The 15,508-nt window shown below is 33.1% G+C and overlaps 1 protein-coding gene and 1 long non-coding RNA gene across 2 annotated transcripts in view; one reads left to right on the top strand and one right to left on the bottom strand.

Annotated features, from left to right (window-relative positions):
• Positions 1 to 15,508, top strand: part of LOC143051566 (uncharacterized) — a 425,778-nt gene that overhangs the window by 307,583 nt on the left and 102,687 nt on the right. The gene's annotated exons all lie outside the window — the stretch shown is intronic.
• The window catches only part of LOC143051550 (uncharacterized), a 576,970-nt gene that overhangs the window by 547,150 nt on the left and 14,312 nt on the right, over positions 1 to 15,508 (bottom strand). The window lies entirely within an intron of this gene.

Genomic DNA, 15,508 nt, shown 5'->3' with positions numbered 1-15,508 from the left:
TTGTAAAAAACAAGAAACAAGAACACTGACTAACAGATAAAAGGAAAAAATATTAAAGACACAAAAGTTTTTATTTTCAAGACTATAAAGTACAGTCATTGTAAAAAACAAGTAACAAGAACACTGACTAACAGATAAAAGGAAAAAATATTAAAGACACAAAAGCTTTTATTTTCAAGACTATAAAGTACAGTCATTGTAAAAAACAAGTAACAAGAACACTGACTAACAGATAAAAGGAAAAAATATTAAAGACACAAAAGTTTTTATTTTCAAGACTATAAAGTACAGTCATTGTAAAAAACAAGTAACAAGAACACAGACTAACAGATAGAAGGACAAAATATTAAAGACAAAAGTTTTTATTTTCAAGACTATAAAGTACAGTCATTGTAAAAAAAAAGTAACAAGAACACTGACTAACAGATAAAAGGAAAAAATATTAAAGACACAAAAGTTTTTATTGTCAAGACTATAAAGTACAGTCATTGTAAAAAACAAGTAACAAGAACACTGACTAACAGATAAAAGGAAAAAATATTAAAGACACAAAAGTTTTTATTTTCAAGACTATAAAGTACAGTCATTGTAAAAAACAAGTAACAAGAACACTGACTAACAGATAAAAGGAAAAAATATTAAAGACACAAAAGTTTTTATTTTCAAGACTATAAAGTACAGTCATTGTAAAAAACAAGTAACAAGAACACTGACTAACAGATAAAAGGAAAAAATATTAAAGACACAAAAGTTTTTATTTTCAAGACTATAAAGTACAGTCATTGTAAAAAACAAGTAACAAGAACACTGACTAACAGATAAAAGGAAAAAATATTAAAGACACAAAAGTTTTTATTTTCAAGACTATAAAGTACAGTCATTGTAAAAAACAAGTAACAAGAACACTGACTAACAGATAAAAGGAAAAAATATTAAAGACACAAAAGTTTTTATTTTCAAGACTATAAAGTACAGTCATTGTAAAAAACAAGTAACAAGAACACTGACTAACAGATAAAAGGAAAAAATATTAAAGACACAAAAGTTTTTATTTTCAAGACTATAAAGTACAGTCATTGTAAAAAACAAGTAACAAGAACACTGACTAACAGATAAAAGGAAAAAATATTAAAGACACAAAAGTTTTTATTTTCAAGACTATAAAGTACAGTCATTGTAAAAAACAAGTAACAAGAACACTGACTAACAGATAAAAGGAAAAAATATTAAAGACAAAAGTTTTTATTTTCAAGACTATAAAGTACAGTCATTGTAAAAAACAAGTAACAAGAACACAGACTAACAGATAGAAGGGAAAAATATTAAAGACAAAAGTTTTTATTTTCAAGACTATAAAGTACAGTCATTGTAAAAAACAAGTAACAAGAACACTGACTAACAGATAAAAGGAAAAAATATTAAAGACAAAAGTTTTTATTTTCAAGACTATTTCTGAAAATATTTTTGCATTTTTAGGAATGATGCATTTGGGAAGCATGTTTATGTCTACGGATATTGGTCCTCAGAAATCTTAAAGAGATAAAACGATATTCCAATATGAAAGCGAAATTATGAATATTTAAAATGTTGACTTACTGAAACTTTAATTATAAGTGAGACAGTCCGCTCTTCAAAATGATAGATTAATTTTACTGAAACTTGAGGAAAAACTTGTATATTAAAACAACATTAGAAGAACTAGTTCAAAATTACTAATGCTTACAGAAGACATTATCAGAATAAGTGTTGTTGTTTGCAATAAAATTATTCTGGTTTTATAAAAATAAATGTTGACAATAGTATATAGTGTATGTTATGTTGACAATAGTATATAGTGTATGTAATGTTGACAATAGTATATAGTGTATGTAATGATTGTTGTTGAATGCCATGATATCAATATATTTTATCATAATCAATATAATATTCCATAACAATGTTATCCTTGTATACAAATTAATGTGACCATGATAGATGATGTATGTCATAAAAGATTTTGTTCGCAATATATTCTGTATGCCGTGATATATGTTGTATACCATGACGTAGGTTGTTTACCTTATAGATGTTGTATGTCATGATATTTGTTGTATGCCATGCTATATGTTGTATGCCATGATATATATAAATGTTACAAACAGGAATAAGACCCATTCAGTAAATTTAACCGATCAGACAACTGTTATGTTGTCTGAAGATCTAAGACCGTGAACACTAGTGAGCTGAGATACAGACAAACACATCCTATCAGCCAGTTGATTTTCCCCTATTAGTCTTTGTTGAATTTGCACTTTTAAAAAAAATGTGCAGAATTTATCTTTGTTTCAAATAAGGAAATACTTGGCATGAGTAAAGCTTTATCCTGTCTAGTACTATAGACAAAAGTTCACATTACATTTCATTGCATATAAGAAAATAACTATCACTGGAAGTTAACCAGTCAAATTTTCACCTCTTTTTAACATGTGTGCAAGCTTTAGTAACCATGTAACCTCAACATGCTCAAGTTTTCAAAATATTCTATAGAAACCCCAAATAAAAAATTAATGGTGCTATGAAATACCGAAGATATATGTTTATAACCCAGACATTTTTACTGCAATGAAATGTAGGATAAATTACAGTAAAATTCAAGGGGATATTTTTGTATGACCTTTTTTCGTATGCAACCGAATGTGACGTACTATGATTTGGTGGTATTACACCTAAAGTAGTGTCGACTTGGGTCGATTACGACTATTATTCTAGTTTTTTTTTAATAGGGCACCGGCCTCCTAAACAGGAAGTACCTGTAGTTCTGCATAATTCTATTTCTGTGAATATTTGCTCATATGAGCTGTGAAAAATGTGGGTCACATCTTTAGAACAGTTCATTCAAGAATGAGTGCCTTGCTGGCTAGTTTTGTCATTTTCATAAAGTGAGAGTACTAATATAATACCAGTTTGAGACCATTTGAAGCATTAATTTCAATGTCAAACCTTCTTAACATATTAACAAAATTACTTATTAACTTCAGTTTTACGTAATTAATCAATCAAACTGTGTCATTTCAACGCAAAGTTGATTGATTGTTAATTGCTTAACGTACGGTGGCAAATGTTTCATGCATATTCAGGACGAAAACAAAATAACAATAAATACAATCGCAGCTCCTGTAATAGAAGCTGTCTGGGATTTAGGTCAGTGAAATTTAGGCAGCCAATGGAAATTACCTGTATAGGTGTGTATGATACTGGTAAGATGATTTATGAACAATAAAATAACAATTTATTCCACTATACTATACTATACTAGACGAGGACTTTGCAAAAATCAAGATCATTATTCATATTTACTTATATAATTATCATTAGATTGCAATCTTTCTTAGCAGTGATCGATAAAGATTAAAATCGTTTTTCCCTCCAACTTTTCTAACTTTTTTGTTGAATGACTACGTGGAAATTCCGCGAAATTATCAAGTCTGAATCCGCCTTTTAGCTCACCTGGCCAAATAGGCCAAATTACTTGGCCACAACCATCATTCGGGTATCTAGTTTAAAAAATAAAAGTGTCCGATGACCCTGCTTGTAAACCAAGATGGCCGAAATGGCTTAACTAGTCTAAATGGTAGTAAAATACAAGTTTTGACTATTACTTTGAAAACCGTTAAAAATAGAGAAAATCTGACAAGAACTGTTCAGAATGTTAAGCTCTATCAATTGTCAAAACTGTCAGACGACTTTCTTTATGTGTTGTTGCACTTAAAACAATGATAAATGTTTCCATTTGTTTGTCACGCTTTCCTTTTATCTTGAAAACTGTATTGGATAAAGAGAAACTTTAAATAGCAAAAATTATACGCACAAGTTCTACAAATAAGTCTAAAAAGGTCAAAATCGTCAGTCGACTCCTTATTACATATCTTAAAACTCATAAAAGATAGACAAAGGATTATAACAGAAATTGAAATAAGCGAAAATGATCTAAGGTCTAGCACTGGAGATGCATCTATTCTGTCAATTGTACTAAAACAGTTTTTTTTTAATCCAAACAGATCCGTGATAGGCGTTGGGTTATTTTTTTTCAAGTATTTGAAAGTGTTTGATATGATATCAAGTGTCAAAAACGTTCGTAGACACAACTCCCAATTGTTTTTATTAAAGAGAAGACGAGTTTGTAAATTCAAAATGGAATTATTATTGGCAGTTCTACAAAATGTAACTTTTCATTTCATCACCAATATCAATAAATGTATAGTTATTCATTTTCTTCAACCTATTCCTTTATTCATTTATCAGCTATTTTTATTGGTGCTGTGTGAACATGTGAATGTTTATATATTCTATAATATTGTCAGAAAAGGTGTTGCAACAGTTATAATAATCCCATAAAAATAATTTTATAAATAATATATTTCTTCTTGCATTTAATCATTCCAAACGTGTAAATAAAAGTCCTTAGCCAGATTTAGTGACTTTATACATATCTTGAAAAATTAAGATTTACAAATTTAACATGTCATGATACCATTGTGTTTTTTATTTTGTAATTTTAGCACTATTTGTGTTTAAGTAGTGTCTTCTGCTTGTTTATATCTGTATGTATTTTTGATGAGTAAAAATAAAAATGTTCTTGTTCTAATTTATTGGCCAAAAAATCAAAGCAACATCGACACGTTGAACCTGACAGGCCAACCTATCACAGCAACATCGACACGTTGAACCTGACAGGCCAACCTATTAGAGAAACATCGACATGTTGAACCTGACAGACCAACCTATCACAGCAACATCGACACGTTGAACCTGATAGGCCAACTTATCACAGCAACATCGACACGTTGAACCTGACAGGCCAACCTATCACAGCAACATCGACACGTTGAACCTGACAGACCAACCTATCACAGCAACATCGACACGTTGAACCTGACAGACCAACCTATCACAGCAACATCGACACGTTGAACCTGACAGACCAACCTATCACAGCAACATCGACACGTTGAACCTGACAGACCAACCTATCACAGCAACATTGACACGTTGAACCTGACAGACCAACCTATCACAGCAACATCGACACGTTGAACCTGACAGACCAACCTATCACAGCAACATCGACACGTTGAACCTGACAGGCCAACTTATCACAGCAACATCGACACGTTGAACCTGACAGGCCAACCTATCACAGCAACATCGACACGTTGAACCTGACAGACCAACCTATCACAGCTACATCGACACGTTGAACCTGACAGACCAACCTATCACAGCAACATCGACACGTTGAACCTGATAGGCCAACTTATCACAGCAACATCGACACGTTGAACCTGACAGGCCAACCTATCACAGCAACATCGACACGTTGAACCTGACAGACCAACCTATCACAGCAACATCGACACGTTGAACCTGACAGACCAACCTATCACAGCAACATCGACACGTTGAACCTGACAGACCAACCTATCACAGCAACATCGACACGTTGAACCTGACAGACCAACCTATCACAGCAACATCGACACGTTGAACCTGATAGGCCAACTTATCACAGCAACATCGACACGTTGAACCTGATAGGCCAACTTATCACAGCAACATCGACACGTTGAACCTGACAGGCCAACCTATCACAGCAATATCGACACGTTGAACCTGACAGACCAACCTATCACAGCTACATCGACACGTTGAACCTGACAGACCAACCTATCACAGCAACATCGACACGTTGAACCTGACAGACCAACCTATCACAGCTACATCGACACGTTGAACCTGACAGACCAACCTATCACAGCAACATCGACACGTTGAACCTGACAGGCCAACCTATCACAAAAAAGCAGCGTAATCGTACATATAAAATATAGAGTAAAATGTAAAATAACATAAATACCGAACTCAAAGGAAAATTCGAATCGGAAAGTTCCTTATCAAATGGCAAAATCCAAAGCTCAAGCACTTAAAACGAATGGAAAACAACTGTCATATATTCTTACTTGGTACATGCATTTCCTAATGTAGAAAATGGTGGATTAAACCTGGATTTATAGCTAGCTAAACCTCTCACTTGTATGACATACGCATAAAATTCTTATATATTTACAACAATGTGTGAACAAAACAAACAGACATAATAGGTAAAAATGTCAAAAATAGGGGTACAGCAGTCAACAATGTGTTATATTCTTATTCACCTTAAAAACAAAAGATGTCAAAAAACAATACAATTTCTTTGCAAATGATCGATTTCAAGTAATACATAGATGAAAGATACCAAAGACATATTCCAACGCATAAAGTCGGAGACAATCTGACAAAGACGTGGCCAAAAAAAGATGACAAAAAGTCAAACAACAGTATACAAAACACAACATAGAAAACTAGACTGAGCCGCACAAAGCACCAAATACAGTAAAAGGAATGAACTTTGATATCTCTCTTTTTATATGTAAGGTTAAATTGCATGTTTATGCCCCCGCCGTAGCGGAGTGGGCATTGAGTTTTACCCTTGTCCGTCTGTACGTTCATACGTTCGTACGTCCCAAAGTTGGTTTATATAGAAAGGTTTAGTAAAAGGTGCTTGAAAAAGGTTACCTTAGCTAGTACATAATTGACAAAAATATCCCACATAGAATAACCTGAGTAACTCACATACATCATATTTATCAGTAAGATTTCAATCATCGAATTCATCTGGAGTTTTGATAAATTCACAATTGAGGATCATACAAAACATGTTAGTGATATATCCCGGCTACAATTCAAGAAATAACAGGTATTCTATTCTCCCTTTTTGGAGATATAAATATGACACATGCATAGAAATTTTACAAGTATTTCTCCAAAGGTTAGCTGTCTATGGCCTCCCTCCCATTTTAAAAACTCTTGATCTGCACCTGACCCTCATGAATGCTTGCATCTCATTTATATCAATGAATTCGAAATTAATAAAAGTGTATCGAAAATGTCTTGATTTCTGCTTGCTTCTTCTTCATTCTGCAACTTCCTCCTGTGGTTAGGAACACATCAATTGCTTGATTATTCACAGTGTGCTTATATTACTCAGTCGAAAATAGTTAAAATCACTTTGGTATTTTACAGTATAAAACGCAATTGCATATTTAAAAGACGATGGGCTTATATTACACGAAAGATAATGAATGTTATTCACTTTGTTATTTCGTTTTACTCCGAAGTTTCTAATAGTCTAAAATCTAAAATGTTCCTGATTGACTTTATGACGATAGTAAAACCGTGGTCTGACACTGTATTGCTATTGAACGAGATATATAAATATGACTTCCAACTAAAATCTATTGAATCCTGATGCGTTAACATATCTTACATCGTACATGTATATTGCTCTCAGTAAAAGGGATGTACTTCTGTCAGAATGACAGCTTCAACAGAGTAATTATGAAGAACGACAAAAATCAATACAGCTTATTCCTTTTACGTAAATCTTCACGAATGATTAACGAATTAAATGACAAATGTGGTCTATATATCAACTCGCCTTCCTTGTCGATTAAGACGGAAGTCGAGTGCACCTGCCACCTGCCAGGTTCGAAATAAAAACCTCAGTGTTGCCAGATAGTAGATGATCTTCTTAGTTGTACAATTTATCGATGACTCTCAAAACAGTTGAGAGGTCAAATACGATTACGGAAGACCTGATATATCAGCTGCAATTTTACACTTTTAAATCGTAATCATTGAACTTGCATTTTTTTTCATTCTTGAAAAATTGCAATAAAAGATGCACACCATCATTTATGAATTTACAGTACTTATACTTATGGATAACAACACATTCAAACAGTACTTGACTACACGACACAACACATAACTTTAGCCCAAGTGAAGAGATCAATACAAAAAATTAAAGCAAAGTAAACCAATAAATTGATCAATAAAATTGATTACTTCATTAAGCTTAAAACCGAATCCTAAGTTATCTTCAAGTTTGTACACATCATTGACTTTTAAATATTTACGTTTGGTCGTGCTTAATGTAGGTACATATATGACACTCTGACGTCAAACACGCGACTCTACAGTAGAGTTGATTGGAAACTGTTAGTTTAAACATATTTATTTATAATGGATTGGAAAACAAGTTTTGCAACTTATTTAAATCCTTTTCCAGTTTGCGGGTGCAAGTGCTGCTTTGTAGCGGCATTAGCCTGCTCTTCTGGATTATTTAAAATCTCGGTCCTTTTCTGAAATTAGTTCTACCTTATTTATTTAACCCAGTATACTACCATTCCCCATGTGAAATTATAATTTTGAATTTACTTCGAACGACAAAATTATTTTTGATCTCTACCTGTATGACATTTACATTCTGACGCCAAACACGCTACTCTACACCAGAGTTTATATGAACCTTGCCATTCAGTCACAGGACTTCTAATATTTCAATCCGTTATGGATTGATATAAAAACAATATAAGTAAGCAATGCTTGCGGTTATTGTCCATTCGTTTTTTATGTGTATTGTCATTTGATTTTGCCATGTGATTCGGAACTTTCCGATTGAATTTTCCTCGGAGTTCAGTATTTTCTTGATTTTTGTTTTATTTGTTAAATTTGGTAGATTCTTTTTTGTGTTATTTTTGTTAAATATTTGTGTGGTTGTTTTTTTCTAATTGAGATTGTGCCGCATTGATGACTGCTGTTCCCCTATTTTGACAATGTACCTACGATGTCTGTTTTGTTCATTTATCGTTGTTAATTAAATGAAATTTTATGAGACTGTCAAACAGGTGAAAGGTTTATCGCTATAAAATTCATTTTGAAAATGTCTGTACCAAGTCATGACTTTGCCAGTTCGTTGGATGTGTTTTATCATTTAATATTGTCATTTGCTAAGAGACTTGAATTTTCCATGGAGTCGAGTATTTTTGTGATTTAACTTTTAACATATTTTGAGTACACATATTACTTGCAGTCATTCGTTTTTTGATAACGATATCTTAACTCTTGTTAAAAGTCGGACGAAAGATACAATAGGAATAGTCGAACCATTAGATTGAAAATAAACTGACAACGTCATGGCTAAAAATGAAAAGGCAAACAGACAAATAATACTACAAAAGACAGAGCACAGACTTAGCAACACGAACCCTAACAAAAACTGGGGTTAATCTCAGGTGTTCCGGAATGGTAAGCAGATCCTGCTCTACATGTGTCACCCATCGTGTTGCTTATTCTATTCGAATGAATATTATAGTGCGAAACCTTGCACTTGTAAGACAATCGCAAATTCCATTATATTGACAGAATGCATGAATAAAGTGTCACAATTATGGGGTACAACAACAACACGAACCCCACAAATGGTAAAGTTTGTTTTTCATATTTTTTTTTTGTGATTTACATTTACCCTATGTGGAATACTGTTCCCCTTTTTTTTGACATTTTTACATATTTTTCTGTCTGTTTTGTTCAAGCATCGTTGTCAATATAATGGAAATTTATGCGACAGTAAGAGGTTAAGGTAGCTATAAAGCCAGGTTTAAATCACAAATATCTACTTTATAAAATGCCTGTACCGAATCAGGAATATGACCATTTGATGTGATTTTGCCATTTGATTTAGGACTTTCCGTCCTTGTAGTTGTGTGAATTTTTTTTCACAGAGACTTTCGTGAACATACTATATATGTTCACCACGATTCCCCATTGCCACTGAGCATAATGACATCTTATTAGTTATACAGAGTGACAATGAGGATCCGCCGGAGATCTTCTTGTTTGATAATTGTTTTGCATTAGTCCATTTTTAATGTATGTTATGTTATTGTCATCCTGCTCTACTCAGTTAAAAATAGGTGAAAAAGACTCGGTATAAATACTATCGTTCTCTCTCTCTCTCTCTCTCTCTCTCTCTCTCTCTCTCTCTTTAACACTCTTTACAACCCTTTTTCTCTTAGATAACAATCAAATCATTAAAAAATTAACTCATTGAAAAAGATAATGACTGTATATTAAAAACGTCTGAAAACTACGTTGACTGCCATTCAAATCTTTTACCAACCCCACGAATCCATGGTGTTGTCAAATCTCCTAATGATAATAAACGTGGAATCTGCATGAATTAAATAAACATAATATCAACATGATTAAGGTGGTATGGGAGTCTAAAATAAAAAGGAAAGAATTTGTTCATACTTTGCCAAAACGTAGTATCTATTGATATATGTTGAAAAATATAATAAAAGTGGTAGGTCACCACGCATTTTCTCAAGCTTCAGGACGTGACAAAATGGCATATTTTGTATGGATTATACAGAAAAAACACCATTTTGTGATATGAAACTAAACAAAATTGACGTTATTTTCTCTTTGGAACAGTTCAGGTTCGATAACTATCAGATCCAGAACATGCATCATACGGACCTTAGTTTTTCCTTACCTGAACACTATACGTAAATTATTTTTTATTTAGCGACCTGAGTTTTTATTTGTGTCCCGTACTTTTAGGTTTCAAGTAAGTCTTAAATCCCATATCAAACATATAGAAATTTGCCTTTTATATACTCTTAATATGAAAAAGAAGATGTGGTCTGATTTCTTATATAACAACTCTCCACAAGAAGCCATCTGAAAGAATTTAGTAAAAGTTTCAAGTCATTTGTGATAACGAAATCGTAAAATCACAAAAAAATAATTCCGAGGAAATTCCATAATAATATACAGGTAATACATATATTGTGTCTTTTAAAATCTTAAACATCAGTAGACATGGGCATAGCGAACGAGCTGTGAAATTTAACACTGTAAGATGGCGCGAACGATACATAACCATTCAATAAAGGAAAATTAACAATAGAAAACGAAAAATCGTCCCTTTTGTTTTAAATTTTTATGCAATGTTTTCCGAGTTAAACTGCAATCTTTTAGGTTGCATTGCTGTAAATATTGACAATGCAATTTCCCATTGGAACTTCTTTTACGGCTAAAACTGTACCTAATCTAATACTAGAATTGAAAGTTCATATGCACCACAATGTTTTTTTTCGAAGGTCAAAACATAGGGCTGTGCGACATATTTTCAACGTTCATATGCTGAACTTCTCATAGTTCAAACTAACACTAATTTTCTTAACTACCCCTACTTCGAATAAATGTTTACCACAGATTTCAATGTAAACAATATGCACATGTAACTTTACTGGTAACATTCCCAAGTTATGTCTCTGTGCGATGGAACACATAGAGCATAACTGGGAACCAGTATTTAAACAAAATTAATCTTCTATGAATATTCAAGATCTCCCCAAAAAAAGGCGTGTTATGAGAAACAACTGTATTTTCAAAGTGCAACAAATAATCGAGAAAAGGACAGTTATTAACGTTTACATTTGATTTATTTAAAGTAAGTCCCTTTTGGTAAATGTCGGCATTATTTGGAAGAAGTGGTATGATTGCCAATGCGACAGCTCTCCACAAAAGACCAAATGACACAGAAACATGAGAAATTAACAGCTTTAGGTCATTTTAATCTTTTATTCGAAAATGTAGGCCCTACTGTCGTTAGATATTACTCTCAGATTATGAATGGATTATAATTTGGTGATCAAGACTTGTTGCTATTTATGTCACCAGTCATACTAAGAATTTGATTTGTAATATTTATATTCTTTGTGGTAATTTTCATGACGATTAAAAACTAAGGAAGGTTTATTTAACGCATTCGGCACTTTTCCGTTGGTTTTTGTTCGTTCATTTTCGATTAAATAGTGCTACTATAGTCCCCGAAGAATTCTTTTGACATTTTTATTATGTATGATGGTCCCTAGCCTAACTAAATTGATAGACTTTAACAAATGGGGAAAGTCGTAATCATTCAGTCCATCAAGAAAACTACAATGTGCAAATCATACGATATTCAGGGGTCTGTAGCTGCTAGTCAGATTTGTAAAGTGTCTGAGCCAAAAATAAATGACTTAGAGTTTTGCCAAAGAAAGCCCTAATTCTCAAAAAGATGATTATAAGTTCAAAGACCTAATACTGTGGATTTATTATTATTCGTTGTGTACTAATTGGTTTAACCTTGGTTTAGAGGTTGCAGGTGAACCATAATTCAAATGTTCAACCAAAAACATAATTCCAATGGGCTTTGTATACAGAGATCGGCAAAATAGTTATCAAAGGTACCAGGAATATATTTTTTTAGACGAGCGTTACGTCTACAGAAAATTAATCAGTGACTCTCATATCAAAATAGTTATAAAGCGAAACAAGTACAAATTTGAAGAGCATTGATGATACAAAATTCCAAAATGTTGTGCCGAATACCACAATATATATTCACGAAAATGTAATTTTTCGGCAATTCACGAAAATTGATACCCACGAAAATAAATGAATCCACAATACATAAATATTCACTGTCTAATTCACAAGTGATTTTGCTCTGCATATACTAATGTTTTGTCAACTGCCTTATGTTTTATATTCTAGGTGATGAGACTGTGTCTCACATGTTTTCTTAACAGATTATTTTGTATTTTCACCATTGACAAAAAATCAGTATATGCATCTCCAAAACCAAAAAAAGCCAAAACGAAAAGAAAAGAAAAAATATCCGACATTAAAACTAGTCACATTATTGAGTTCCTATCCGTATTATTATGATGAAAGGTTGGAGTGTTTCTTATTTATGAATGTCCATGCATAATCTGGCACACCATCGGATGTCTTCAGGGGAGAGGAAATTCAGACGTAATTTTCATTTGAGCCCATTTTTTTACTTTTCTGTGCATTGTGCAGTGTTTTTCAACTTTCGTATATCTGCAATGCTAATTTGTTTGCCGTGCCGTTATTGTTTTATGTTTTTTCCTGCCTGATGCTTATGTTATAATGTCATATTAACGTGTGTTATGCCAGGCATATGTCTCACGGTGGGTATGGTTGTCCTGCGAGAGAACGTTCTGTGCTGGTGATTCGGTCCTGACGGGTGCTTGTGATCAATGAAAAAATGTAAACAAAGACGAAAATGATAATTTTTGACGTTTTCACTCATAAAAAATGGAAGAAAACAGTTGAATTTTTTTCAATTTTGTTTCTTATGGGTTCATATGTAAACCATTAAAAAGTTGACCCTCTAAACTGTTTCAGTAAGCGTAACACAAAAATGCTCATTTTCAGAAAATCTAGAACTGAAAAAATAAAACAAAAATGCTCATAGAGTCCGCTTTCTATACCACAATCAACACGACAAAACTATTTTGTGAAAAAACATTGCAATTTATTAAAATTTATCATTTTCTCAATTTATTCATGTCCTGATACTGTGCTGGTGGGTCCTGTCATTGTGCTGGTGGGTCATGATACGGTGCTGGTGATTTTGGATAAGAAGTTGGTCATATTTGAAACAAATGTTACAAAATCAATAAAATTGGGCAGATAATTGTTGTCAATAAGATCTATGACTCCTGTTTTAGCTCTTGTGCATCCATTTGGCTGTTTAATATGTGTTTTCAAATGATCGTAACTTGTATTACATAATTACATAAAAGGGCAACATCTTTCGTCCAATATCAGATAGCAATCTTAAATTGCTAATAAATGTTGCTGGACCCAGTTTCGTTATCTGATCTGAATTTTCTGAAATGTGCAAGGTAGATAGACATTGGCCTTTTGATTTTTTTTTACTCGGTAAGTTTTGCCCTAATTGCTTGAACTTTTGCAATATAAAAGCCGATTTCAATGAGTGTGTAGACAAAGGGAATATCTTTGGTTATCTTGCTTGCTGAACAGAAAAGTCATTGTTAGGTTATGTAAACTACCCTACTTTAAGAGTCGACTAGTCCGACAAAAGACACATCTTTCTGTCTGTAGGACCAGGCTACTTCGAAAGGAAGGTAGTATACCTTACCTTACAATGACTTCACGGTTTAGCTAACAAGCAAGCTAACCAAAGATATTACCTTTGCCTACATACTCAATAGAATCGGCTGTAACTATTATTATTACACATTTGATTTGTATTCATAAAAATATTTAAATATAGAAAAGTAGAAAAGTAGGACACATTGTTCACTTCCTCCCCCGTAATTCTTTATCAAAAATATTTATTTATTTTGGAATTTTGAAATGAAAAAGCTAAGAAATCTTAGTTTTGTTGTGTTCTCTAGGTTATCTCGTCTTCATTCTCTGACATATTCTAGTCTGCCCTTTCATAAAATAGTGATTTTTTTTGTAGTGTTCTATCGAACTTTCGAAAAAAAGTACCTGATATAAACCGTTCAGACAAAAAAATTATGTTGAAAAAATCTTACAGATACAGCAAGTGATTCTTAATAGCTATAAGATACTTTTAAATCTTTCGGGAAACTATTCCAAGCTTAAAACTTTCACTGTAACCTCGCTCTAACAAATCCCCCCCCCCCAAAAAAAACAACCCAAACAAACAAACCCGCAATAATATTGTCATTCTTATAGTCAGCACTAAATTGTTCACAAACGATTGTGTTTTAAGCTGCTAAAAACATATGATTCAAACGCTCAGAAAGTCCTTTGTTCTATATTTTTGCTCTCCATATTTATGCAAAACCTTTTACATTTTTATTTTATGGGTTATTGTTGAAGGTCGTACGATGATGTATGGTTGTTAACACATACTTCCTTTGGTTTCTTATGGAAATTTGTCCATTGACAACAAACCTACCACAGCATCTACTTTATATAAGTATTGTATAAATTACAACGTATTTTGGTGATCTTGCAAAATGATCGTAATCCCGAAAATCGTAAACATATTTTCTTATCTTAAAAGGGGACAAGAAGGGTTCCATTATCAGGCCAATAAATAAGGGGTATTTTTTTCTCTCATAATAACAGTAAACAGATTCACAAGTCAATTTCAAGAAAGCAGACAACAATCAATTAGTCAATAACAGTACAGCATCAATGATCTTGAATATATGCCACTTTTAACTAAAATATAAAGGCACAGAACCAGGACATAGGAGCACAGAACCAGGACCGTTTTTCTTATCACCAGCACAGCGTCAGGACAATTCCATTTAACGAACTTGCACGACTTTTGCAATATAATATTGTTGTAATATACTTTGCGTGGTACTTATGACGCATCAGAGAAAAATTAAGCAACAAAACAGTCGTTTTATTGCCGTTCTGATACAATGTAAACAAACCCACCAGCACAGAATCAGGACCCACCAGCACCTGACAGGACCAAATCACCAGCACAGAACGTTCTCTCGCAGGACAACCATACCAACCGTGTGTCATGTTTCGTGCTGTTATTTCTTCGCATGCTACTGTTGTTTGCCCTACTGATGGCATTTACCATATGAAAAACAATATATGATCCCTCTTCAACTTTGTACGTGTTAGGCTTTACAACTATAATGATCTGAGCGTGACTGATGAGTGTTATGTAGACGCGCGTCTGGCTTACGAAATGATAATTCTGGTAACTTTGATAACTACTTCACGTATCCCTGAAATCCGGGAAGCCATTCAGGTTTTT

This window comes from Mytilus galloprovincialis, chromosome 11 (genome assembly GCF_965363235.1).
Source record: "Mytilus galloprovincialis chromosome 11, xbMytGall1.hap1.1, whole genome shotgun sequence".
NCBI classification, from domain to species: domain Eukaryota; kingdom Metazoa; phylum Mollusca; class Bivalvia; order Mytilida; family Mytilidae; genus Mytilus; species Mytilus galloprovincialis.
Note: the sequence above shows the minus strand (reverse complement) of the source record. Positions and strands in the feature narration are given on the sequence as shown.